Consider the following 26696-nt stretch of genomic DNA (forward strand, 5'->3'; position numbering starts at 1 on the left):
GCCGGGCGAGTTTCTCTAGAGGCCGGGCGAGTCTCTACTGAGGCTGCGCGAGTCTCTCCAGGGGCCGGGCGAGTCTATCCAGAGGCCGGGCGAGTTTCTTTAGAGGCTGGGCGAGTCTCCACATAGGCGGGCGAGTCTATCCAGAGGCCGGGCGAGTTTCTCCAGAGGCCGGGCGAGTCTCTACAGAGGCCGGGCGAGTCTCTCCATGGGCCAGGCGAGTCTCTACAGGGGCCGGGCGAGTTTCTCCAGAGGCCGGGCGAGTCTCTCCAGAGGGCGGGCGAGTTTCTCCAGAGGCCGGGCGAGTCCCTCCAGAGGCCGGGCGAGTTTCTCCAGAGGCCTGGTGAGTCTCTACAGAGGCCGGGCGAGTATCTCCAGAGGACGGGCGAGTCTCTACAGAGGCCGGGCGAGTCTTTCCCGGGGCTTGGCGTGTCTCTACAGAGGGCTGGCGAGTTTCTCCAGGGGCCGGGCGAGTCTCTTCAGAGGCCGGGCAAGTCTCTCTAGATGCCGGGCGAGTCTCTCCACGGGCCAGGTGACTCTCTACAGGGGCCATGCAAGTTTTTCCAGAGGCCGGGCGAGTCTATCCAGAGGCCGGGTGAGTCTCTTCACACGCTGGGCGAGTTTCTACAGGGGCCAGGCGAGTTTCTCCAGAGGCCGGGCGAAACCCTCCAGAGGCCGGGCGCGTTTCTCCAGAGGCCTGGTGAGTCTCTACAGAGGCCGGGCGAGTCTTTCCCGGGGCTTGGCGTGTCTCTACAGAGGGCTGGCGAGTTTCTCCAGGGGCCGGGCGAGTCTCTTCAGAGGCCGGGCAAGTCTCTCTAGATGCCGGGCGAGTCTCTCCACGGCCAGGTGACTCTCTACAGGGGCCATGCAAGTTTTTCCAGAGGCCGGGCGAGTCTATCCAGAGGCCGGGTGAGTCTCTTCACACGCTGGGTGAGTTTCTACAGGGGCCAGGCGAGTTTCTCCAGAGGCCGGGCGAGTCCCTCCAGAGGCCGGGCGCGTTTCTCCAGAGGCCTGGTGAGTCTCTACAGAGGCCGGGCGAGTCTTTCCCGGGGCTTGGCGTGTCTCTACAGAGGGCTGGCGAGTTTCTCCAGGGGCCGGGCGAGTCTTTCAGAGGCCGGGCAAGTCTCTCTAGATGCCGGGCGAGTCTCTACAGAGGCCGGGCGAGTCTTTTCAGAGGACGGTCGAGTCCCTCCAGAGGCCGGGCGAGTCCCTCCAGAGGCCGGGCGAGTCTCTCCACAGGCCAGGCGAGTCTCTCCAGAGGGCGGGCGAGTTTCTCCAGAGGCTTGGCGAGTCTCTACAGAGGGCGGGCGAGTTTCTCCAGAGGCCGGGCGAGTCTCTCCAGAGGCCGGGCGAGTTTCTCCAGAGGCCCGGCGAGTCTCCCCAGAGGCTGGGTGAGTCTCTACAGGGGCCAGGTGAGTTTCTACAGAGGCCGGGCGAGTCTCTCCAGAGGCCGGGCGAGTCTCTACAGAGGCAAGGCGAGTCTCACCAGAGGCCGGGCGAGTCTTTCCAGAGGCCGGGCGAGTTTCTCCAGAGGCCGGGCGAGTATCTCCAGAGGATGGGCGAGTCTCTCCCGGGGCGGGGCAAGTCTCTCCAGAGGCTGGGCGAGTCTCTCCATGGGCCAAGCGAGTCTCTACAGGGGCCAGGCGAGTTTTTCCAGAGGCGGGGCGAGTCTCTCCAGAGGCCGAGCGAGTCACTACAGAGGCCGGGCGAGTCTCTCCAGAGGCCCGGCGAGTCTCCCCAGAGGCTGGGTGAGTCTCTCCAGGGGCCAGGTGAGTTTCTACAGAGGCCGGGCGAGTCTCTCCAAAAGCCAGGCGAGTCTCAACAGAGGCCGGGCGAGTCTCTACAGAGGCCCGGTGAGTCTCTCCAGAGGCCCAGCGAGTCTCCCCAGAGGCTGGGTGAGTCTCTCCAGGGGCCAGGTGAGTTTCTACAGAGGCCGGGCGAGTCTCTCCAAAGGCCAGGCGAGTCTCAACAGAGGCCGGGCGAGTCTCTACAGAGGCCGGTCGAGTCTCTCCCGAGGCTTGGCGAGTCTCTACAGAGTTCGGGCGAGTTTCTCCAGGGGTCGGGCGAGTCTCTCCAGAGGCCGGGCGAGTCTCTACAGAGGCCGCGCGAGTCTCTTCAGGGGCCGAGCGAGTCTCTCCAGAGGCTGGGCGAGTCTCTGCAGAAGCCGGGCGAGTCTCTCCAGGGGCTTGGCGAGTCTCTACAGAGGGCGGGGAAGTTTCTCCAGAGGCAGGGAGAGTCTCTCCAGAGGCCGGGCGAGTTTCTCCAGAGGCCGGGCGAGTCTCTACAGAGGCCGGGCGAGTATATCCAGAGGATGGGCGAGTCTCTACAGAGGCCGGGCGAGTCTCTCCCGGGGCTTGGCGAGTCTCTACAGAGGGCTGGCGAGTTTCTCCAGGGGCCGGGCGAGTCTTTCCAGAGGTCGGGCGACTCTCCAGAGACCGGGCGAGTCTCTCCAGCGGCCGGTCGAGTCACTACAGGGGCAAGGCGAGTTTCTCCAGAGGGCTGGGCAAGTCTCTACTGAGGCCAGACGAGTTTCTTCAGAGGGCGGGGAGTCTCTTTAGAGGCCGGGCGAGTCTCTTCACGCGCCGGGCGAGTCTCTACAGGGGCCAGGCGAGTTTCTTTGGAGGCCGGGCGAGTCTGTCCTTGGACCAGGCGAGTTTTTCCAGAGGCTGGGCGAGTCTCCACAGAGGCCGGGCGAGTTTCTCCAGAGGCCGGGCGAGTCTCTACTGAGGCTGGGCGAGTCTCTCCTGCGGCCGGGCGAGTCTATCCAGAGGCCGGGCGGGTTTCTCCAGAGGCCGGGTAATTCTTTACAGAGGCCAGGCGAGTCTCAACAGAGGGCGGGCGTGTTTCTCCAGAGGCCATGTGAGTCTCTCCACGGGCAAGGCGACTCTCTACAGGGGCCAGGCGAGTTTTTCCAGAGGTCGGGCGAGTCTCTTCAGAGGCCGGCCGAGTCTCTTTAGAGGCCGGGCGAGTCTATCCAGAGGCCGGGGAGTCTCTTTAGAGGTCGCGCGAGTCTCTCCAGAGGCCGGGTGAGTCTCTTCACGCGCCGGGCGAGTCTCTACAGGGGCCAGGCGAGTTTCTCCAGAGGCCGGGCGAGTTTCTCCATGGACCAGGCGAGTTTCTACAGGGGCCAGGCGAGTTTATCCAGGGACCAGGAGAGTCTCTCCAGGGGCCGGGCGAATTTCTTTAGAGGCCGGGCGAGTCTCCCCAGAGCCCGGGCGAGTCTCTCCAGCAGCCGGTCGAGTTACTACAGGGGCAAGGCGAGTTTCTCCAGAGGGCCGGGCAAGTCTCTACTGGGGCCAGAGGAGTTTCTTCAGAGGGCGGGGCGTCTCTTTAGAGGCCGGGCGAGTTTCTCCAGAGGCCGGGTGAGTCTCCCCAGAGGCTGGGTGAGTCTCTCCAGGGGCCAGGCAAGTTTCTACAGAGGCCGGGCGACTCTCTCCTGAGGCCAGGTGAGTCTCTACAGAGGCCAGGCGAGTCTCTCCAGAGGCCGGGCGAGTTTCCCTCGGGTCCCGGCGAGTTTCCCCCGGGTCCCGGCGAGTCTTTCCAGGGGCCGAGGGAGTCTCTACAGAGGCTGGGCGAGTCTCTTTAGAGGCCGGGCGAGTCTCCCCAGAGCCCGGGCGAGTCTCTCCAGCGGCCGGTTGAGTCACTACAGGGGCAAGGCGAGTTTCTCCAGAGGGCCGGGCAAGTCTCTACTGGGGCCAGACGAGTTTCTTCAGAGGGCGGGGAGTCTCTTTAGAGGCCGGGCGAGTCTCTCCAGAGGCCCGGCGAGTCTCCCCAGAGGCTGGGTGAGTCTCTCCAGGGGCCAGGCGAGTTTCTACAGAGGCCGGGCGAGTCTCTCCAGAGGCCAGGCGAGTCTCTACAGAGGCAAGACGAGTCTCACCAGAGGCCGGGTGAGTCTCTACATAGGCCGGGCGAGTTTCTCCAGAGGCCGGGCGAGTATCTCCAGAGGATGGGCGAGTCTCTCCCGGGGCGGGGCGAGTCTATCCAGAGGCCGGGCGAGGCTCTCCATGGGCCAGGCGAGTCTCTACAGGGGCCAGGCGAGTTTTACCAGAGGCCGGACGAGCCTCTCCAGAGGCCCGGCGAGTCTCGCCAGTGGCCGGGTGAGTCTCTCCAGGGGCCAGGCGAGTTTCTACAGAGGCCGGGCGAGTCTCTCCAAAGGCCAGGCGAGCCTGAACAGAGGCCGGGCGAGTCTCTACAGAGGCCGCGCGAGTCTCAACAGAGGCCAGTCGAGTCCCTCCAGAGGCCAGGCGAGTCTCTCCAGAGGCCAGGCGAGTCTCTAGAGATGCCGGGCAAGTCTCCAGAGGTCGGGCGAGTCTCTCAAGAGGTCGGGGGAGTCTCTCCACAGGCCAGGCGAGTCTCTACAGAGGGCGGGCGAGTTTCTCCAGAGGCCGGGCGAGTCTCTCCAGAGGCCGGGCGAGTTTCTCCAGAGGCCGGGCGAGTCTCTACAGAGGCCGGGCGAGTATCTCCAGAGGACAGGCGAGTCTCTACAGAGGCCGGGCGAGTCTCTCCCCGGGCTTGGCGTGTCTCTACAGAGGGCTGGCGAGTTTCTCCAGGGGCCGGGCGAGTCTCTACAGAGGCCAGACGAGTCTCTACAGAGGCCGGGCGAGTCTCTACAGACGCCAGACGAGTCTCTACAGAGGCCGGGCGAGTTTCACCAGAGGCCAGGCAAGTCTCTCCAGAGACCGGGCGAGTCTCTACAGATGCCGGGCGAGTCTCTTTAGAGGCCGGGCGAGACTCCCCAGAGCCCGGGCGAGTCACTCCAGGGACAAGGCGAGTTTCTCCAGAGGGCCGGGCGAGTCTCTACTCGAGCCAGGCGAGTTTCTTCAGAGGCCAGGTAATTCTTTACAGAGGCCGGGCGAGTCTCTACAGAGGCTGGGCGAGTTTCTCCAGAGGCCATGTGATTCTCTCCACGGGCCAGGTGACTCTCTACAGGGGCCATGCAAGTTTTTCCAGAGGCCGGGCGAGTCTATCCAGAGGCCGGGGAGTTTCTTTAGAGGCCGCGCGAGTCTCTCCAGAGGCCGGGTGAGTCTCTTCACGCGTCGGGCTAGTCTCTCCATGGAGCAGGCGAGTTTCTACAGGGGCCAGGCGAGTTTATCCAGAGGCCGGGCGAGTCTCTACAGAGGCCGGGCGAGTTTCTCTAGAGGCCGGGTGAGTCTATCCAGAGGCCGGGCGAGTTTCTCCAGGGACCAGGAGAGTCTCTCCAGGGGCTGGGCGAGTTTCTTTAGAGGCCGGGCGAGTCTCCACAGAGGCGGGCGAGTCTATCCAGAGGCCGGGCGAGTTTCTCCAGAGGCCGGGCGAGTCTCTACAGAGGCCGGGCGAGCTTCTCCACGGGCCAGGCGAGTCTCTACAGGGGCCAGGTGAGTCTCTACAGAAGCCGGGCAAGTCTCTCCAGAGGCTGGGCGAGTCTCGCCAGAGGCTAGGTGAGTCTCTTCAGAGGCCGGGCGAGTCTCCACAGAGGCCAGGCGAGTCTCTCCAGAGGCCGGGCGAGTTTCCCCCGGGTCCCAGCGAGTCTCTCCAGGGGCCGAGGGAGTCTCTACAGAGGCCGGGCGAGTCTCTTTAGAGGCCGGGCGAGTCTCCCCAGAGCCCGGGCGAGTCTCTCCAGCAGCGGGTCGAGTCACTACAGGGGCAAGGCGAGTTTCTCCAGAGGGCCGGGCAAGTCTCTACTGGGGCCAGACGAGTTTCTTCAGAGGGTGGGGAGTCTCTTTAGAGGCCGGGCGAGTCTCTCCAGAGGTCAGGTGAGTCTCCCCAGAGGCTGGGTGAGTCTCTCCAGGGGCCAGGCGAGTTTCTACAGAGGCCGGGCGACTCTCTCCTGAGGCCAGGTGAGTCTTTACAGAGGCCAGGCGAGTCTCTCCAGAGGCCGGGCGAGTTTCCCCCGGGTCCCGGCGAGTCTCTCCAGGGGCCAAGGGAGTCTCTACAGAGGCCGGCCGAGTCTCTATAGAGGCCGGGCGAGTCTCCCCAGAGCCCGAGCGAGTTTCTCCAGCGGCCGGTTGAGTCACTACAGGGGCAAGGCGAGTTTCTCCAGAGGGCCGGGCAAGTCTCTACTGGGGCCAGACGAGTTTCTTCAGAGGCCAGGCGAGTCTCTCCAGAGGCCCGGCGAGTCTCCCCAGAGGCTGGGTGAGTCTCTCCAGGGGCCAGGCGAGTTTCTACAGAGGCCGGGCGAGTCTCTCCAGAGGCCAGGCGAGTCTCTCCAGAGGCCAGGCGAGTCTCTACAGAGGCAAGACGAGTCTCCCCAGAGCCCGGGCGAGTCTCTCCAGCAGCCGGTCGAGTTACTACAGGGGCAAGGCGAGTTTCTCCAGAGGGCCGGGCAAGTCTCTACTGGGGCCAGAGGAGTTTCTTCAGAGGGCGGGGCGTCTCTTTAGAGGCCGGGCGAGTTTCTCCAGAGGCCGGGTGAGTCTCCCCAGAGGCTGGGTGAGTCTCTCCAGGGGCCAGGCAAGTTTCTACAGAGGCCGGGCGACTCTCTCCTGAGGCCAGGTGAGTCTCTACAGAGGCCAGGCGAGTCTCTCCAGAGGCCGGGCGAGTTTCCCTCGGGTCCCGGCGAGTTTCCCCCGGGTCCCGGCGAGTCTTTCCAGGGGCCGAGGGAGTCTCTACAGAGGCTGGGCGAGTCTCTTTAGAGGCCGGGCGAGTCTCCCCAGAGCCCGGGCGAGTCTCTCCAGCGGCCGGTTGAGTCACTACAGGGGCAAGGCGAGTTTCTCCAGAGGGCCGGGCAAGTCTCTACTGGGGCCAGACGAGTTTCTTCAGAGGGCGGGGAGTCTCTTTAGAGGCCGGGCGAGTCTCTCCAGAGGCCCGGCGAGTCTCCCCAGAGGCTGGGTGAGTCTCTCCAGGGGCCAGGCGAGTTTCTACAGAGGCCGGGCGAGTCTCTCCAGAGGCCAGGCGAGTCTCTACAGAGGCAAGACGAGTCTCACCAGAGGCCGGGTGAGTCTCTACATAGGCCGGGCGAGTTTCTCCAGAGGCCGGGCGAGTATCTCCAGAGGATGGGCGAGTCTCTCCCGGGGCGGGGCGAGTCTATCCAGAGGCCGGGCGAGGCTCTCCATGGGCCAGGCGAGTCTCTACAGGGGCCAGGCGAGTTTTACCAGAGGCCGGACGAGCCTCTCCAGAGGCCCGGCGAGTCTCGCCAGTGGCCGGGTGAGTCTCTCCAGGGGCCAGGCGAGTTTCTACAGAGGCCGGGCGAGTCTCTCCAAAGGCCAGGCGAGCCTGAACAGAGGCCGGGCGAGTCTCTACAGAGGCCGCGCGAGTCTCAACAGAGGCCAGTCGAGTCCCTCCAGAGGCCAGGCGAGTCTCTCCAGAGGCCAGGCGAGTCTCTAGAGATGCCGGGCAAGTCTCCAGAGGTCGGGCGAGTCTCTCAAGAGGTCGGGGGAGTCTCTCCACAGGCCAGGCGAGTCTCTACAGAGGGCGGGCGAGTTTCTCCAGAGGCCGGGCGAGTCTCTCCAGAGGCCGGGCGAGTTTCTCCAGAGGCCGGGCGAGTCTCTACAGAGGCCGGGCGAGTATCTCCAGAGGACAGGCGAGTCTCTACAGAGGCCGGGCGAGTCTCTCCCCGGGCTTGGCGTGTCTCTACAGAGGGCTGGCGAGTTTCTCCAGGGGCCGGGCGAGTCTCTACAGAGGCCAGACGAGTCTCTACAGAGGCCGGGCGAGTCTCTACAGACGCCAGACGAGTCTCTACAGAGGCCGGGCGAGTTTCACCAGAGGCCAGGCAAGTCTCTCCAGAGACCGGGCGAGTCTCTACAGATGCCGGGCGAGTCTCTTTAGAGGCCGGGCGAGTCTCCCCAGAGCCCGGGCGAGTCACTCCAGGGACAAGGCGAGTTTCTCCAGAGGGCCGGGCGAGTCTCTACTCGAGCCAGGCGAGTTTCTTCAGAGGCCAGGTAATTCTTTACAGAGGCCGGGCGAGTCTCTACAGAGGCTGGGCGAGTTTCTCCAGAGGCCATGTGATTCTCTCCACGGGCCAGGTGACTCTCTACAGGGGCCATGCAAGTTTTTCCAGAGGCCGGGCGAGTCTATCCAGAGGCCGGGGAGTTTCTTTAGAGGCCGCGCGAGTCTCTCCAGAGGCCGGGTGAGTCTCTTCACGCGTCGGGCTAGTCTCTCCATGGAGCAGGCGAGTTTCTACAGGGGCCAGGCGAGTTTATCCAGAGGCCGGGCGAGTTTCTCTAGAGGCCGGGTGAGTCTATCCAGAGGCCGGGCGAGTTTCTCCAGGGACCAGGAGAGTCTCTCCAGGGGCTGGGCGAGTTTCTTTAGAGGCCGGGCGAGTCTCCACAGAGGCGGGCGAGTCTATCCAGAGGCCGGGCGAGTTTCTCCAGAGGCCGGGCGAGTCTCTACAGAGGCCGGGCGAGCTTCTCCACGGGCCAGGCGAGTCTCTACAGGGGCCAGGTGAGTCTCTACAGAAGCCGGGCAAGTCTCTCCAGAGGCTGGGCGAGTCTCGCCAGAGGCTAGGTGAGTCTCTTCAGAGGCCGGGCGAGTCTCCACAGAGGCCAGGCGAGTCTCTCCAGAGGCCGGGCGAGTTTCCCCCGGGTCCCAGCGAGTCTCTCCAGGGGCCGAGGGAGTCTCTACAGAGGCCGGGCGAGTCTCTTTAGAGGCCGGGCGAGTCTCCCCAGAGCCCGGGCGAGTCTCTCCAGCAGCGGGTCGAGTCACTACAGGGGCAAGGCGAGTTTCTCCAGAGGGCCGGGCAAGTCTCTACTGGGGCCAGACGAGTTTCTTCAGAGGGTGGGGAGTCTCTTTAGAGGCCGGGCGAGTCTCTCCAGAGGTCAGGTGAGTCTCCCCAGAGGCTGGGTGAGTCTCTCCAGGGGCCAGGCGAGTTTCTACAGAGGCCGGGCGAGTCTCTCCAAAGGCCAGGCGAGTCTCAACAGAGGCCGGGCGAGTCTCTACAGAGGCCGGTCGAGTCTCTCCCGAGGCTTGGCGAGTCTCTACAGAGTTCGGGCGAGTTTCTCCAGGGGTCGGGCGAGTCTCTCCAGAGGCCGGGCGAGTCTCTACAGAGGCCGCGCGAGTCTCTTCAGGGGCCGAGCGAGTCTCTCCAGAGGCTGGGCGAGTCTCTGCAGAAGCCGGGCGAGTCTCTCCAGGGGCTTGGCGAGTCTCTACAGAGGGCGGGGAAGTTTCTCCAGAGGCAGGGAGAGTCTCTCCAGAGGCCGGGCGAGTTTCTCCAGAGGCCGGGCGAGTCTCTACAGAGGCCGGGCGAGTATATCCAGAGGATGGGCGAGTCTCTACAGAGGCCGGGCGAGTCTCTCCCGGGGCTTGGCGAGTCTCTACAGAGGGCTGGCGAGTTTCTCCAGGGGCCGGGCGAGTCTTTCCAGAGGTCGGGCGACTCTCCAGAGACCGGGCGAGTCTCTCCAGCGGCCGGTCGAGTCACTACAGGGGCAAGGCGAGTTTCTCCAGAGGGCTGGGCAAGTCTCTACTGAGGCCAGACGAGTTTCTTCAGAGGGCGGGGAGTCTCTTTAGAGGCCGGGCGAGTCTCTTCACGCGCCGGGCGAGTCTCTACAGGGGCCAGGCGAGTTTCTTTGGAGGCCGGGCGAGTCTGTCCTTGGACCAGGCGAGTTTTTCCAGAGGCTGGGCGAGTCTCCACAGAGGCCGGGCGAGTTTCTCCAGAGGCCGGGCGAGTCTCTACTGAGGCTGGGCGAGTCTCTCCTGCGGCCGGGCGAGTCTATCCAGAGGCCGGGCGGGTTTCTCCAGAGGCCGGGTAATTCTTTACAGAGGCCAGGCGAGTCTCAACAGAGGGCGGGCGTGTTTCTCCAGAGGCCATGTGAGTCTCTCCACGGGCAAGGCGACTCTCTACAGGGGCCAGGCGAGTTTTTCCAGAGGTCGGGCGAGTCTCTTCAGAGGCCGGCCGAGTCTCTTTAGAGGCCGGGCGAGTCTATCCAGAGGCCGGGGAGTCTCTTTAGAGGTCGCGCGAGTCTCTCCAGAGGCCGGGTGAGTCTCTTCACGCGCCGGGCGAGTCTCTACAGGGGCCAGGCGAGTTTCTCCAGAGGCCGGGCGAGTTTCTCCATGGACCAGGCGAGTTTCTACAGGGGCCAGGCGAGTTTATCCAGGGACCAGGAGAGTCTCTCCAGGGGCCGGGCGAATTTCTTTAGAGGCCGGGCGAGTCTCCCCAGAGCCCGGGCGAGTCTCTCCAGCAGCCGGTCGAGTTACTACAGGGGCAAGGCGAGTTTCTCCAGAGGGCCGGGCAAGTCTCTACTGGGGCCAGAGGAGTTTCTTCAGAGGGCGGGGCGTCTCTTTAGAGGCCGGGCGAGTTTCTCCAGAGGCCGGGTGAGTCTCCCCAGAGGCTGGGTGAGTCTCTCCAGGGGCCAGGCAAGTTTCTACAGAGGCCGGGCGACTCTCTCCTGAGGCCAGGTGAGTCTCTACAGAGGCCAGGCGAGTCTCTCCAGAGGCCGGGCGAGTTTCCCTCGGGTCCCGGCGAGTTTCCCCCGGGTCCCGGCGAGTCTTTCCAGGGGCCGAGGGAGTCTCTACAGAGGCTGGGCGAGTCTCTTTAGAGGCCGGGCGAGTCTCCCCAGAGCCCGGGCGAGTCTCTCCAGCGGCCGGTTGAGTCACTACAGGGGCAAGGCGAGTTTCTCCAGAGGGCCGGGCAAGTCTCTACTGGGGCCAGACGAGTTTCTTCAGAGGGCGGGGAGTCTCTTTAGAGGCCGGGCGAGTCTCTCCAGAGGCCCGGCGAGTCTCCCCAGAGGCTGGGTGAGTCTCTCCAGGGGCCAGGCGAGTTTCTACAGAGGCCGGGCGAGTCTCTCCAGAGGCCAGGCGAGTCTCTACAGAGGCAAGACGAGTCTCACCAGAGGCCGGGTGAGTCTCTACATAGGCCGGGCGAGTTTCTCCAGAGGCCGGGCGAGTATCTCCAGAGGATGGGCGAGTCTCTCCCGGGGCGGGGCGAGTCTATCCAGAGGCCGGGCGAGGCTCTCCATGGGCCAGGCGAGTCTCTACAGGGGCCAGGCGAGTTTTACCAGAGGCCGGACGAGCCTCTCCAGAGGCCCGGCGAGTCTCGCCAGTGGCCGGGTGAGTCTCTCCAGGGGCCAGGCGAGTTTCTACAGAGGCCGGGCGAGTCTCTCCAAAGGCCAGGCGAGCCTGAACAGAGGCCGGGCGAGTCTCTACAGAGGCCGCGCGAGTCTCAACAGAGGCCAGTCGAGTCCCTCCAGAGGCCAGGCGAGTCTCTCCAGAGGCCAGGCGAGTCTCTAGAGATGCCGGGCAAGTCTCCAGAGGTCGGGCGAGTCTCTCAAGAGGTCGGGGGAGTCTCTCCACAGGCCAGGCGAGTCTCTACAGAGGGCGGGCGAGTTTCTCCAGAGGCCGGGCGAGTCTCTCCAGAGGCCGGGCGAGTTTCTCCAGAGGCCGGGCGAGTCTCTACAGAGGCCGGGCGAGTATCTCCAGAGGACAGGCGAGTCTCTACAGAGGCCGGGCGAGTCTCTCCCCGGGCTTGGCGTGTCTCTACAGAGGGCTGGCGAGTTTCTCCAGGGGCCGGGCGAGTCTCTACAGAGGCCAGACGAGTCTCTACAGAGGCCGGGCGAGTCTCTACAGACGCCAGACGAGTCTCTACAGAGGCCGGGCGAGTTTCACCAGAGGCCAGGCAAGTCTCTCCAGAGACCGGGCGAGTCTCTACAGATGCCGGGCGAGTCTCTTTAGAGGCCGGGCGAGACTCCCCAGAGCCCGGGCGAGTCACTCCAGGGACAAGGCGAGTTTCTCCAGAGGGCCGGGCGAGTCTCTACTCGAGCCAGGCGAGTTTCTTCAGAGGCCAGGTAATTCTTTACAGAGGCCGGGCGAGTCTCTACAGAGGCTGGGCGAGTTTCTCCAGAGGCCATGTGATTCTCTCCACGGGCCAGGTGACTCTCTACAGGGGCCATGCAAGTTTTTCCAGAGGCCGGGCGAGTCTATCCAGAGGCCGGGGAGTTTCTTTAGAGGCCGCGCGAGTCTCTCCAGAGGCCGGGTGAGTCTCTTCACGCGTCGGGCTAGTCTCTCCATGGAGCAGGCGAGTTTCTACAGGGGCCAGGCGAGTTTATCCAGAGGCCGGGCGAGTCTCTACAGAGGCCGGGCGAGTTTCTCTAGAGGCCGGGTGAGTCTATCCAGAGGCCGGGCGAGTTTCTCCAGGGACCAGGAGAGTCTCTCCAGGGGCTGGGCGAGTTTCTTTAGAGGCCGGGCGAGTCTCCACAGAGGCGGGCGAGTCTATCCAGAGGCCGGGCGAGTTTCTCCAGAGGCCGGGCGAGTCTCTACAGAGGCCGGGCGAGCTTCTCCACGGGCCAGGCGAGTCTCTACAGGGGCCAGGTGAGTCTCTACAGAAGCCGGGCAAGTCTCTCCAGAGGCTGGGCGAGTCTCGCCAGAGGCTAGGTGAGTCTCTTCAGAGGCCGGGCGAGTCTCCACAGAGGCCAGGCGAGTCTCTCCAGAGGCCGGGCGAGTTTCCCCCGGGTCCCAGCGAGTCTCTCCAGGGGCCGAGGGAGTCTCTACAGAGGCCGGGCGAGTCTCTTTAGAGGCCGGGCGAGTCTCCCCAGAGCCCGGGCGAGTCTCTCCAGCAGCGGGTCGAGTCACTACAGGGGCAAGGCGAGTTTCTCCAGAGGGCCGGGCAAGTCTCTACTGGGGCCAGACGAGTTTCTTCAGAGGGTGGGGAGTCTCTTTAGAGGCCGGGCGAGTCTCTCCAGAGGTCAGGTGAGTCTCCCCAGAGGCTGGGTGAGTCTCTCCAGGGGCCAGGCGAGTTTCTACAGAGGCCGGGCGACTCTCTCCTGAGGCCAGGTGAGTCTTTACAGAGGCCAGGCGAGTCTCTCCAGAGGCCGGGCGAGTTTCCCCCGGGTCCCGGCGAGTCTCTCCAGGGGCCAAGGGAGTCTCTACAGAGGCCGGCCGAGTCTCTATAGAGGCCGGGCGAGTCTCCCCAGAGCCCGAGCGAGTTTCTCCAGCGGCCGGTTGAGTCACTACAGGGGCAAGGCGAGTTTCTCCAGAGGGCCGGGCAAGTCTCTACTGGGGCCAGACGAGTTTCTTCAGAGGCCAGGCGAGTCTCTCCAGAGGCCCGGCGAGTCTCCCCAGAGGCTGGGTGAGTCTCTCCAGGGGCCAGGCGAGTTTCTACAGAGGCCGGGCGAGTCTCTCCAGAGGCCAGGCGAGTCTCTCCAGAGGCCAGGCGAGTCTCTACAGAGGCAAGACGAGTCTCCCCAGAGCCCGGGCGAGTCTCTCCAGCAGCCGGTCGAGTTACTACAGGGGCAAGGCGAGTTTCTCCAGAGGGCCGGGCAAGTCTCTACTGGGGCCAGAGGAGTTTCTTCAGAGGGCGGGGCGTCTCTTTAGAGGCCGGGCGAGTTTCTCCAGAGGCCGGGTGAGTCTCCCCAGAGGCTGGGTGAGTCTCTCCAGGGGCCAGGCAAGTTTCTACAGAGGCCGGGCGACTCTCTCCTGAGGCCAGGTGAGTCTCTACAGAGGCCAGGCGAGTCTCTCCAGAGGCCGGGCGAGTTTCCCTCGGGTCCCGGCGAGTTTCCCCCGGGTCCCGGCGAGTCTTTCCAGGGGCCGAGGGAGTCTCTACAGAGGCTGGGCGAGTCTCTTTAGAGGCCGGGCGAGTCTCCCCAGAGCCCGGGCGAGTCTCTCCAGCGGCCGGTTGAGTCACTACAGGGGCAAGGCGAGTTTCTCCAGAGGGCCGGGCAAGTCTCTACTGGGGCCAGACGAGTTTCTTCAGAGGGCGGGGAGTCTCTTTAGAGGCCGGGCGAGTCTCTCCAGAGGCCCGGCGAGTCTCCCCAGAGGCTGGGTGAGTCTCTCCAGGGGCCAGGCGAGTTTCTACAGAGGCCGGGCGAGTCTCTCCAGAGGCCAGGCGAGTCTCTACAGAGGCAAGACGAGTCTCACCAGAGGCCGGGTGAGTCTCTACATAGGCCGGGCGAGTTTCTCCAGAGGCCGGGCGAGTATCTCCAGAGGATGGGCGAGTCTCTCCCGGGGCGGGGCGAGTCTATCCAGAGGCCGGGCGAGGCTCTCCATGGGCCAGGCGAGTCTCTACAGGGGCCAGGCGAGTTTTACCAGAGGCCGGACGAGCCTCTCCAGAGGCCCGGCGAGTCTCGCCAGTGGCCGGGTGAGTCTCTCCAGGGGCCAGGCGAGTTTCTACAGAGGCCGGGCGAGTCTCTCCAAAGGCCAGGCGAGCCTGAACAGAGGCCGGGCGAGTCTCTACAGAGGCCGCGCGAGTCTCAACAGAGGCCAGTCGAGTCCCTCCAGAGGCCAGGCGAGTCTCTCCAGAGGCCAGGCGAGTCTCTAGAGATGCCGGGCAAGTCTCCAGAGGTCGGGCGAGTCTCTCAAGAGGTCGGGGGAGTCTCTCCACAGGCCAGGCGAGTCTCTACAGAGGGCGGGCGAGTTTCTCCAGAGGCCGGGCGAGTCTCTCCAGAGGCCGGGCGAGTTTCTCCAGAGGCCGGGCGAGTCTCTACAGAGGCCGGGCGAGTATCTCCAGAGGACAGGCGAGTCTCTACAGAGGCCGGGCGAGTCTCTCCCCGGGCTTGGCGTGTCTCTACAGAGGGCTGGCGAGTTTCTCCAGGGGCCGGGCGAGTCTCTACAGAGGCCAGACGAGTCTCTACAGAGGCCGGGCGAGTCTCTACAGACGCCAGACGAGTCTCTACAGAGGCCGGGCGAGTTTCACCAGAGGCCAGGCAAGTCTCTCCAGAGACCGGGCGAGTCTCTACAGATGCCGGGCGAGTCTCTTTAGAGGCCGGGCGAGTCTCCCCAGAGCCCGGGCGAGTCACTCCAGGGACAAGGCGAGTTTCTCCAGAGGGCCGGGCGAGTCTCTACTCGAGCCAGGCGAGTTTCTTCAGAGGCCAGGTAATTCTTTACAGAGGCCGGGCGAGTCTCTACAGAGGCTGGGCGAGTTTCTCCAGAGGCCATGTGATTCTCTCCACGGGCCAGGTGACTCTCTACAGGGGCCATGCAAGTTTTTCCAGAGGCCGGGCGAGTCTATCCAGAGGCCGGGGAGTTTCTTTAGAGGCCGCGCGAGTCTCTCCAGAGGCCGGGTGAGTCTCTTCACGCGTCGGGCTAGTCTCTCCATGGAGCAGGCGAGTTTCTACAGGGGCCAGGCGAGTTTATCCAGAGGCCGGGCGAGTTTCTCTAGAGGCCGGGTGAGTCTATCCAGAGGCCGGGCGAGTTTCTCCAGGGACCAGGAGAGTCTCTCCAGGGGCTGGGCGAGTTTCTTTAGAGGCCGGGCGAGTCTCCACAGAGGCGGGCGAGTCTATCCAGAGGCCGGGCGAGTTTCTCCAGAGGCCGGGCGAGTCTCTACAGAGGCCGGGCGAGCTTCTCCACGGGCCAGGCGAGTCTCTACAGGGGCCAGGTGAGTCTCTACAGAAGCCGGGCAAGTCTCTCCAGAGGCTGGGCGAGTCTCGCCAGAGGCTAGGTGAGTCTCTTCAGAGGCCGGGCGAGTCTCCACAGAGGCCAGGCGAGTCTCTCCAGAGGCCGGGCGAGTTTCCCCCGGGTCCCAGCGAGTCTCTCCAGGGGCCGAGGGAGTCTCTACAGAGGCCGGGCGAGTCTCTTTAGAGGCCGGGCGAGTCTCCCCAGAGCCCGGGCGAGTCTCTCCAGCAGCGGGTCGAGTCACTACAGGGGCAAGGCGAGTTTCTCCAGAGGGCCGGGCAAGTCTCTACTGGGGCCAGACGAGTTTCTTCAGAGGGTGGGGAGTCTCTTTAGAGGCCGGGCGAGTCTCTCCAGAGGTCAGGTGAGTCTCCCCAGAGGCTGGGTGAGTCTCTCCAGGGGCCAGGCGAGTTTCTACAGAGGCCGGGCGACTCTCTCCTGAGGCCAGGTGAGTCTTTACAGAGGCCAGGCGAGTCTCTCCAGAGGCCGGGCGAGTTTCGCCCGGGTCCCGGCGAGTCTCTCCAGGGGCCAAGGGAGTCTCTACAGAGGCCGGGCGAGTCTCTATAGAAGCCGGGCGAGTCTCCCCAGAGCCCGAGCGAGTTTCTCCAGCGGCCGGTTGAGTCACTACAGGGGCAAGGCGAGTTTCTCCAGAGGGCCGGGCAAGTCTCTACTGGGGCCAGACGAGTTTCTTCAGAGGCCAGGCGAGTCTCTCCAGAGGCCCGGCGAGTCTCCCCAGAGGCTGGGTGAGTCTCTCCAGGGGCCAGGCGAGTTTCTACAGAGGCCGGGCGAGTCTCTCCAGAGGCCAGGCGAGTCTCTCCAGAGGCCAGGCGAGTCTCTACAGAGGCAAGACGAGTCTAACCAGAGGCCGGGTGAGTTTCTCCAGAGGCCGGGCGAGTATCTCCAGAGGCTGGGCGAGTCTCTCCCGGGGCGGGGCGAGTCTATCCAGAGGCCGGGCGAGTCTCTCCATGGGCCAGGCGAGTCTCTACAGGGGCCAGGCGAGTTTTTCCAGAGGCCGGGCGAGTCTCTCCAGAGGCCGGGCGAGTCTCTCCAGAGGCCCGGCGAGTCTCCCCAGTGGCCGGGTGAGTCTCTCCAGGGGCCAGACGAGTTTCTACAGAGGCCGGGCGAGTCTTTCCAAAGGCCAGGCGAGTCTCAACAGAGGTTGGGCGAGTCTCTACAGAGGCCGCGCGAGTCTCTCCAGAGGCCGGGCGAGTCTCTCAAGAGGCCGGGCGAGTCACTCCATGGGCCAGGCGAGTCTCTACAGAGGCCGGGTGAGTTTCTCCAGAGGCCGGGCGAGTTTCTATAGAAGACCGGGCGAGTATATCCAGAGGACGGGCGAGTTTCTCCAGAAGCGGGGCGAGTCTTTCCAGCGGCCGGGCGAGTCTCTCCTGGAGCCGGGCGAGTTTCTCCAGAGGCCGGGCGAATCTCTACAGAGGCCGGGCGAGTATATCCAGAGGCCGGGCGAGTCTCTACAGAGGCCGCGCAAGTCTCTCCAGAGGCCGGGCGAGTCTCTCAAGAGGTAGGGCGAGTCTCTCCAGAGGCCGAGCGAGGTTCTACAGAGGCCGGCCGAGTATATCCAGAGGACGGGCGAGTTCCTCCAGAGGCCGGGTGAGTTTCTCCAGAGGCCGGGCGAGTCTATACAGGGGCCGGGCGAGTTTCTCCAGTGGCCGGGCGAGTCTCTCCAGGGGCCTGGCGATTTTCTCCAGATGTCGGGCGAGTCTCTCCAGAGGTCGGGTGAGTCTCTACAGAGGCCGGGCGAGTGTTTTCAGAGGACGGGCGAGTCCCTCCAGGGGCCAGGCGAGTTTCTAGAGAGGCCGGGCGAGTCTCTCCAAAGGCCAGGCGAATCTCAACAGAGGCCGAGCGAGTCTCTACAGAGGCCGGTCGAGTCTCTCCCGGGGCTTGGCGAGTCTCTCAAGAGGCCGGGTGAGTCTCTACAGGGGCCAGGTGAGTTTCTTCAGAGGCCAGGCGAGTATCTCCAGAGGCCGGGCAAGTCTTTCCAGAGGCCATGCGAGTCTCCACAGAGGCCGGGCGAGTCTCTACAGAGGCCAGACGAGTCTCTACAGAGGCCGGGCGAGTCACTCCAGGGGCAAGGCGAGTTTCTCCAGAGGGCCGGGCGAGTCTCTACTGGAGCCAGGCGAGTTTCTTCAGAGGCCGGGTAATTCTTTACAGAGGCCGGGCGAGTCTCTACAGAGGCCGGGCGAGTTTCTCCAGAGGCCATGTGAGTCTCTACACGGGCCAGGTGACTCTCTATAGGGGCCAGTCAAGTTTTTCCAGAGTCTGGGCGAGTCTTTCCAGAGGCCGGGGAGTCTCTTTAGAGGCCGCGCGAGTCTCTCCAGAGGCCGGGTGAGTTTCTTCACGCGCCGGGCGAGTCTCTACAGGGGCCAGGTGAGTTTCTCCAGAGGCCGAGCGAGTTTTTCCATGGACCAGGCGAGTTTCTACAGGGGTCAGGCGAGTTTATCCAGAGGCAGGGCGAGTCTCTACAGAGGCCGGGCGAGTTTCTCCAGGGGCCGGGTGAGTCTCTACTGAGGCTGGGCGAGTCTCTCCAGGGGCCGGGCGATTCTATCCAGAAGCCTGGCGAGTTTCTCCAGGGGCCGGGCAAGTCTCTCCAGGGGCCGGGCGAGTTTCTTTAGAGGCCGGGCGAGTCTTTCCAGAGCCCGGGCGAGTCACGCCAGCGGCCGGTCGAGTCACTCCAGGGGCAAGGCGAGTTTCTCCAGAGGGCGAGTCTCTACTGGAGCCAGGCGAGGTTCTTCAGAGGCCGGGTAATTCTTTACAGAGGACAGGCGAGTCTCTACAGAGGGCGGGCGAGTTTCTCCAGAGGCCATGTGAGTCTCTCCACGGGCCAAGCGACTCTCTACAGGGGCCAGGCGAGTTTTTCCAGAGGCCGGGCGAGTCTCTTCAGAGGCCGGGTGAGTCTCTCCAGAGCCCCGGCGAGTCTCTTTAGAGGCCGGGCGAGTCTCTCCAGAGGCCGGGTGAGTCTCTTCAAGCGCCAGACGAGTCTCTACAGGGGCCAGGCGAGTTCCTCCATGGGCCAGGTGAGTGTCTACAGAGGCCGGGCGAGTTTCTCCAGAGGCCGGGCGAGTCTTTACTGAGGCTGGGCGAGTCTCTCCTGGGGCCGGGCGAGTCTATCCAGACGCCGGGCGAGTTTCTCCAGAGGCCGGGCGAGTCTCTCCAGGGGCCGTTTGAGTTTCTCCAGAGGCCGGGCGAGTCTCTACAGAGGCCGGGCGAGTCTCTACAGAACCCGCGCGAGTCTCTCCAGAGGCCGGGCAAGTCTTTTCAGAGGCCATGCAAGTCTCCACAGAGGCCGGGTGAGTCTCTACAGAGGCCAGACGAGTCTCTACAGAGGCCGGGCGAGTTTCACCAGAGGCCAGGCAAGTCTCTCCAGAGGCGAGGCGAGTCTCTACAGAGGCCGGGCGAGTCTCCACAGAGGCCAGGCGAGTCTCTCCAGAGGCCGGGCGAGTTTCCCCCGGGTCCCAGCGCGTTTCTCCAGGGGCCGAGGGAGTCTCTACAGAGGTCGGGCGAGTCTCTTTAGAGGCCGGGCGAGTCAACCCAGAGCCCGGGCGAGTCTCTCCAGCGGCCGGTCGAGTCACTACAGGGGCAAGGCGAGTTTCTCCAGAGGGCCGGGCAAGTCTCTAATGAGGCCAGACGAGTTTCTTCAGAGGGCGGGGAGTGTCTTTAGAGGCCGGGCGAGTCTCTTCATAGGCCGGGTGAGTCTCTCCACGAGCCGGGCGAGTCTCTACAGGGCCCAGGCGAGTTTCTTTGGAGGCCGGGCGAGTCTCTCCTTGGACCAGGAGAGTTTCTACAGGGGCCAGGCGAGTTTTTCCAGAGGCCGGGCGAGTCTCCACAGAGGCCGGGCGAGTTTCCCCAGAGGCCGGGCGAGTCTCTACTGAGGCTGGGCGAGTCTCTCCAGGGGCCGGGCGAGTCTATCCAGAGGCCGGGCGGGTTTCTCCAGAGGCCGGGCGAGGCTCTACTGAGGCCGGGCGAGTCTCTACAGGGCCCAGGCGAGTTTCTTTGGAGGCCGGGCGAGTCTCTCCTTGGACTAGGTGAGTTTCTACAGGGGCCAGGCGAGTTTTTCCAGAGGCCGGGCGAGTCTCCACAGAGGCCGGGCGAGTTTCTCCAGAGGCCGGGCGAGTCTCTACTGAGGCTGGGCGAGTCTCTCCAGGGGCCGGGCGAGTCTATCCAGAGGCCGGGCGAGTCTGTCCAGAGGCCAGGCGGGTTTCTCCAGAGGCCGGACGAGTCTCTACTGAGGCTGGGCGAGTCTCTCCAGGGGCAGGGCGAGTCTATCCAGAGGCCGGGCGAGTTTCTCCAGGGGCCGGGCGAGTCTCTCCAGGGGCCGGGCGAGTTTCTTTAGAGGCCGGGCGAGTCTCTCCAGAGCCCGGGCGAGTCACGCTAGCGGCCGGTCGAGTCACTCCAGGGGCTAGGCGAGTTTCTCCAGAGGGCGAGTCTCTACTGGAGCCAGGCGAGTTTCTTCAGAGGCCGGGTAATTCTTTACAGAGGACAGGCGAGTCTCTACAGAGGGCGGGCGAGTTTCTCCAGAGGCCATGTGAGTCTCTCCACGGGCCAAGCGACTCTCTACAGGGGCCAGGCGAGTTTTTCCAGAGGCCGGGCGAGTCTCTTCAGAGGCCGGGTGAGTCTCTCCAGAGCCCCGGCGAGTCTCTTTAGAGGCCGGGCGAGTCTCTCCAGAGGCCGGGTGAGTCTCTTCAAGCGCCAGGCGAGTCTCTACAGGGGCCAGGCGAGTTCCTCCATGGGCCAGGTGAGTGTCTACAGAGGCCGGGCGAGTTTCTCCAGAGGCCGGGCGAGTCTTTACTGAGGCTGGGCGAGTCTCTCCTGGGGCCGGGCGAGTCTATCCAGACGCCGGGCGAGTTTCTCCAGAGGCCGGGCGAGTCTCTCCAGGGGCCGTTTGAGTTTCTCCAGAGGCCGGGCGAGTCTCTACAGAGGCCGGGCGAGTCTCTACAGAACCCGAGCGAGTCTCTCCAGAGGCCGGGCAAGTCTTTTCAGAGGCCATGCAAGTCTCCACAGAGGCCGGGTGAGTCTCTACAGAGGCCAGACGAGTCTCTACAGAGGCCGGGCGAGTTTCACCAGAGGCCAGGCAAGTCTCTCCAGAGGCGAGGCGAGTCTCTACAGAGGCCGGGCGAGTCTCCACAGAGGCCTGGCGAGTCTCTCCAGAGGCCGGGCGAGTTTCCCCCGGGTCCCGGCGCGTCTCTCCAGGGGCCGAGGGAGTCTCTACAGAGGTCGGGCGAGTCTCTTTAGAGGCCGGGCGAGTCAACCCAGAGCCCGGGCGAGTCTCTCCAGCGGCCGGTCGAGTCACTACAGGGGCAAGGCGAGTTTCTCCAGAGGCCCGGGCAAGTCTCTAATGAGGCCAGACGAGTTTCTTCAGAGGGCGGGGAGTGTCTTTAGAGGCCGGGCGAGTCTCTTCATAGGCCGGGTGAGTCTCTCCACGAGCCGGGCGAGTCTCTAAAGCGCCCAGGCGAGTTTCTTTGGAGGCCGGGCGAGTCTCTCCTTGGACCAGGAGAGTTTCTACAGGGGCCAGGCGAGTTTTTCCAGAGGCCGGGCGAGTCTCCACAGAGGCCGGGCGAGTTTCCCCAGAGGCCGGGCGAGTCTCTACTGAGGCTGGGCGAGTCTCTCCAGGGGCCGGGCGAGTCTATCCAGAGGCCGGGCGGGTTTCTCCACAGGCCGGGCGAGGCTCTACTGAGGCCGGGCGAGTCTCTACAGGGCCCAGGCGAGTTTCTTTGGAGGCCGGGCGAGTCTCTCCTTGGACTAGGTGAGTTTCTACAGGGGCCAGGTGAGTTTTTCCAGAGGCCGGGCGAGTCTCCACAGAGGCCGGGCGAGTTTCTACAGAGGCCGGGCGAGTCTCTACTGAGGCTGGGCGAGTCTCTCCAGGGGCCGGGCGAGTCTATCCAGAGGCCGGGCGAGTCTGTCCAGAGGCCAGGCGGGTTTCTCCAGAGGCCGGGCGAGTCTCTACTGAGGCTGGGCGAGTCTCTCCAGGGGCAGGGCGAGTCTATCCAGAGGCCGGGCGAGTTTCTCCAGGGGCCGGGCGAATCTCTCCAGGGGCCGGGCGAGTTTCTTTAGAGGCCGGGCGAGTCTCTCCAGAGCCCGGGCGAGTCACGCTAGCGGCCGGTCGAGTCACTCCAGGGGCAAGGCGAGTTTCTCCAGAGGGCGAGTCTCTACTGGAGCCAGGCGAGTTTCTTCAGAGGCCGGGTAATTCTTTACAGAGGCCAGGCGAGTCTCAACAGAGGTTGGGCGAGTCTCTACAGAGGCCGCGCGAGTCTCTCCAGAGGCCGGGCGAGTCTCTCAAGAGGCCGGGCGAGTCACTCCATGGGCCAGGCGAGTCTCTACAGAGGCCGGGTGAGTTTCTCCAGAGGCCGGGCGAGTTTCTATAGAAGACCGGGCGAGTATATCCAGAGGACGGGCGAGTTTCTCCAGAAGCGGGGCGAGTCTTTCCAGCGGCCGGGCGAGTCTCTCCTGGAGCCGGGCGAGTTTCTCCAGAGGCCGGGCGAATCTCTACAGAGGCCGGGCGAGTATATCCAGAGGCCGGGCGAGTCTCTACAGAGGCCGCGCAAGTCTCTCCAGAGGCCGGGCGAGTCTCTCAAGAGGTAGGGCGAGTCTCTCCAGAGGCCGAGCGAGGTTCTACAGAGGCCGGCCGAGTATATCCAGAGGACGGGCGAGTTCCTCCAGAGGCCGGGTGAGTTTCTCCAGAGGCCGGGCGAGTCTATACAGGGGCCGGGCGAGTTTCTCCAGTGGCCGGGCGAGTCTCTCCAGGGGCCTGGCGATTTTCTCCAGATGTCGGGCGAGTCTCTCCAGAGGTCGGGTGAGTCTCTACAGAGGCCGGGCGAGTGTTTTCAGAGGACGGGCGAGTCCCTCCAGGGGCCAGGCGAGTTTCTAGAGAGGCCGGGCGAGTCTCTCCAAAGGCCAGGCGAATCTCAACAGAGGCCGAGCGAGTCTCTACAGAGGCCGGTCGAGTCTCTCCCGGGGCTTGGCGAGTCTCTCAAGAGGCCGGGTGAGTCTCTACAGGGGCCAGGTGAGTTTCTTCAGAGGCCAGGCGAGTATCTCCAGAGGCCGGGCAAGTCTTTCCAGAGGCCATGCGAGTCTCCACAGAGGCCGGGCGAGTCTCTACAGAGGCCAGACGAGTCTCTACAGAGGCCGGGCGAGTCACTCCAGGGGCAAGGCGAGTTTCTCCAGAGGGCCGGGCGAGTCTCTACTGGAGCCAGGCGAGTTTCTTCAGAGGCCGGGTAATTCTTTACAGAGGCCGGGCGAGTCTCTACAGAGGCCGGGCGAGTTTCTCCAGAGGCCATGTGAGTCTCTACACGGGCCAGGTGACTCTCTATAGGGGCCAGTCAAGTTTTTCCAGAGTCTGGGCGAGTCTTTCCAGAGGCCGGGGAGTCTCTTTAGAGGCCGCGCGAGTCTCTCCAGAGGCCGGGTGAGTTTCTTCACGCGCCGGGCGAGTCTCTACAGGGGCCAGGTGAGTTTCTCCAGAGGCCGAGCGAGTTTTTCCATGGACCAGGCGAGTTTCTACAGGGGTCAGGCGAGTTTATCCAGAGGCAGGGCGAGTCTCTACAGAGGCCGGGCGAGTTTCTCCAGGGGCCGGGTGAGTCTCTACTGAGGCTGGGCGAGTCTCTCCAGGGGCCGGGCGATTCTATCCAGAAGCCTGGCGAGTTTCTCCAGGGGCCGGGCAAGTCTCTCCAGGGGCCGGGCGAGTTTCTTTAGAGGCCGGGCGAGTCTTTCCAGAGCCCGGGCGAGTCACGCCAGCGGCCGGTCGAGTCACTCCAGGGGCAAGGCGAGTTTCTCCAGAGGGCGAGTCTCTACTGGAGCCAGGCGAGGTTCTTCAGAGGCCGGGTAATTCTTTACAGAGGACAGGCGAGTCTCTACAGAGGGCGGGCGAGTTTCTCCAGAGGCCATGTGAGTCTCTCCACGGGCCAAGCGACTCTCTACAGGGGCCAGGCGAGTTTTTCCAGAGGCCGGGCGAGTCTCTTCAGAGGCCGGGTGAGTCTCTCCAGAGCCCCGGCGAGTCTCTTTAGAGGCCGGGCGAGTCTCTCCAGAGGCCGGGTGAGTCTCTTCAAGCGCCAGACGAGTCTCTACAGGGGCCAGGCGAGTTCCTCCATGGGCCAGGTGAGTGTCTACAGAGGCCGGGCGAGTTTCTCCAGAGGCCGGGCGAGTCTTTACTGAGGCTGGGCGAGTCTCTCCTGGGGCCGGGCGAGTCTATCCAGACGCCGGGCGAGTTTCTCCAGAGGCCGGGCGAGTCTCTCCAGGGGCCGTTTGAGTTTCTCCAGAGGCCGGGCGAGTCTCTACAGAGGCCGGGCGAGTCTCTACAGAACCCGCGCGAGTCTCTCCAGAGGCCGGGCAAGTCTTTTCAGAGGCCATGCAAGTCTCCACAGAGGCCGGGTGAGTCTCTACAGAGGCCAGACGAGTCTCTACAGAGGCCGGGCGAGTTTCACCAGAGGCCAGGCAAGTCTCTCCAGAGGCGAGGCGAGTCTCTACAGAGGCCGGGCGAGTCTCCACAGAGGCCAGGCGAGTCTCTCCAGAGGCCGGGCGAGTTTCCCCCGGGTCCCAGCGCGTTTCTCCAGGGGCCGAGGGAGTCTCTACAGAGGTCGGGCGAGTCTCTTTAGAGGCCGGGCGAGTCAACCCAGAGCCCGGGCGAGTCTCTCCAGCGGCCGGTCGAGTCACTACAGGGGCAAGGCGAGTTTCTCCAGAGGGCCGGGCAAGTCTCTAATGAGGCCAGACGAGTTTCTTCAGAGGGCGGGGAGTGTCTTTAGAGGCCGGGCGAGTCTCTTCATAGGCCGGGTGAGTCTCTCCACGAGCCGGGCGAGTCTCTACAGGGCCCAGGCGAGTTTCTTTGGAGGCCGGGCGAGTCTCTCCTTGGACCAGGAGAGTTTCTACAGGGGCCAGGCGAGTTTTTCCAGAGGCCGGGCGAGTCTCCACAGAGGCCGGGCGAGTTTCCCCAGAGGCCGGGCGAGTCTCTACTGAGGCTGGGCGAGTCTCTCCAGGGGCCGGGCGAGTCTATCCAGAGGCCGGGCGGGTTTCTCCAGAGGCCGGGCGAGGCTCTACTGAGGCCGGGCGAGTCTCTACAGGGCCCAGGCGAGTTTCTTTGGAGGCCGGGCGAGTCTCTCCTTGGACTAGGTGAGTTTCTACAGGGGCCAGGCGAGTTTTTCCAGAGGCCGGGCGAGTCTCCACAGAGGCCGGGCGAGTTTCTCCAGAGGCCGGGCGAGTCTCTACTGAGGCTGGGCGAGTCTCTCCAGGGGCCGGGCGAGTCTATCCAGAGGCCGGGCGAGTCTGTCCAGAGGCCAGGCGGGTTTCTCCAGAGGCCGGACGAGTCTCTACTGAGGCTGGGCGAGTCTCTCCAGGGGCAGGGCGAGTCTATCCAGAGGCCGGGCGAGTTTCTCCAGGGGCCGGGCGAGTCTCTCCAGGGGCCGGGCGAGTTTCTTTAGAGGCCGGGCGAGTCTCTCCAGAGCCCGGGCGAGTCACGCTAGCGGCCGGTCGAGTCACTCCAGGGGCTAGGCGAGTTTCTCCAGAGGGCGAGTCTCTACTGGAGCCAGGCGAGTTTCTTCAGAGGCCGGGTAATTCTTTACAGAGGACAGGCGAGTCTCTACAGAGGGCGGGCGAGTTTCTCCAGAGGCCATGTGAGTCTCTCCACGGGCCAAGCGACTCTCTACAGGGGCCAGGCGAGTTTTTCCAGAGGCCGGGCGAGTCTCTTCAGAGGCCGGGTGAGTCTCTCCAGAGCCCCGGCGAGTCTCTTTAGAGGCCGGGCGAGTCTCTCCAGAGGCCGGGTGAGTCTCTTCAAGCGCCAGGCGAGTCTCTACAGGGGCCAGGCGAGTTCCTCCATGGGCCAGGTGAGTGTCTACAGAGGCCGGGCGAGTTTCTCCAGAGGCCGGGCGAGTCTTTACTGAGGCTGGGCGAGTCTCTCCTGGGGCCGGGCGAGTCTATCCAGACGCCGGGCGAGTTTCTCCAGAGGCCGGGCGAGTCTCTCCAGGGGCCGTTTGAGTTTCTCCAGAGGCCGGGCGAGTCTCTACAGAGGCCGGGCGAGTCTCTACAGAACCCGAGCGAGTCTCTCCAGAGGCCGGGCAAGTCTTTTCAGAGGCCATGCAAGTCTCCACAGAGGCCGGGTGAGTCTCTACAGAGGCCAGACGAGTCTCTACAGAGGCCGGGCGAGTTTCACCAGAGGCCAGGCAAGTCTCTCCAGAGGCGAGGCGAGTCTCTACAGAGGCCGGGCGAGTCTCCACAGAGGCCTGGCGAGTCTCTCCAGAGGCCGGGCGAGTTTCCCCCGGGTCCCGGCGCGTCTCTCCAGGGGCCGAGGGAGTCTCTACAGAGGTCGGGCGAGTCTCTTTAGAGGCCGGGCGAGTCAACCCAGAGCCCGGGCGAGTCTCTCCAGCGGCCGGTCGAGTCACTACAGGGGCAAGGCGAGTTTCTCCAGAGGCCCGGGCAAGTCTCTAATGAGGCCAGACGAGTTTCTTCAGAGGGCGGGGAGTGTCTTTAGAGGCCGGGCGAGTCTCTTCATAGGCCGGGTGAGTCTCTCCACGAGCCGGGCGAGTCTCTAAAGCGCCCAGGCGAGTTTCTTTGGAGGCCGGGCGAGTCTCTCCTTGGACCAGGAGAGTTTCTACAGGGGCCAGGCGAGTTTTTCCAGAGGCCGGGCGAGTCTCCACAGAGGCCGGGCGAGTTTCCCCAGAGGCCGGGCGAGTCTCTACTGAGGCTGGGCGAGTCTCTCCAGGGGCCGGGCGAGTCTATCCAGAGGCCGGGCGGGTTTCTCCACAGGCCGGGCGAGGCTCTACTGAGGCCGGGCGAGTCTCTACAGGGCCCAGGCGAGTTTCTTTGGAGGCCGGGCGAGTCTCTCCTTGGACTAGGTGAGTTTCTACAGGGGCCAGGTGAGTTTTTCCAGAGGCCGGGCGAGTCTCCACAGAGGCCGGGCGAGTTTCTACAGAGGCCGGGCGAGTCTCTACTGAGGCTGGGCGAGTCTCTCCAGGGGCCGGGCGAGTCTATCCAGAGGCCGGGCGAGTCTGTCCAGAGGCCAGGCGGGTTTCTCCAGAGGCCGGGCGAGTCTCTACTGAGGCTGGGCGAGTCTCTCCAGGGGCAGGGCGAGTCTATCCAGAGGCCGGGCGAGTTTCTCCAGGGGCCGGGCGAATCTCTCCAGGGGCCGGGCGAGTTTCTTTAGAGGCCGGGCGAGTCTCTCCAGAGCCCGGGCGAGTCACGCTAGCGGCCGGTCGAGTCACTCCAGGGGCAAGGCGAGTTTCTCCAGAGGGCGAGTCTCTACTGGAGCCAGGCGAGTTTCTTCAGAGGCCGGGTAATTCTTTACAGAGGCCAGGAGAGTCTCTACAGAGGGCGGGCGAGTTTCTCCAGAGGCCATGTGAGTCTCTCCACGGGCCAGGCGACTCTCTTCAGGGGCCAGGCGAATTTTTCCAGAGGCCGGGCGAGTCTCTTCAGAGGCCGGGTGAGTCTCTCCAGAGCCCCAGCGAGTCTCTCCAGAGGCCGGGGAGTCTCTTTAGAGGCCG

Source organism: Eleutherodactylus coqui, chromosome 7, assembly GCF_035609145.1.
Source record: "Eleutherodactylus coqui strain aEleCoq1 chromosome 7, aEleCoq1.hap1, whole genome shotgun sequence".
Classification (NCBI taxonomy): Eukaryota; Metazoa; Chordata; class Amphibia; order Anura; family Eleutherodactylidae; genus Eleutherodactylus; species Eleutherodactylus coqui.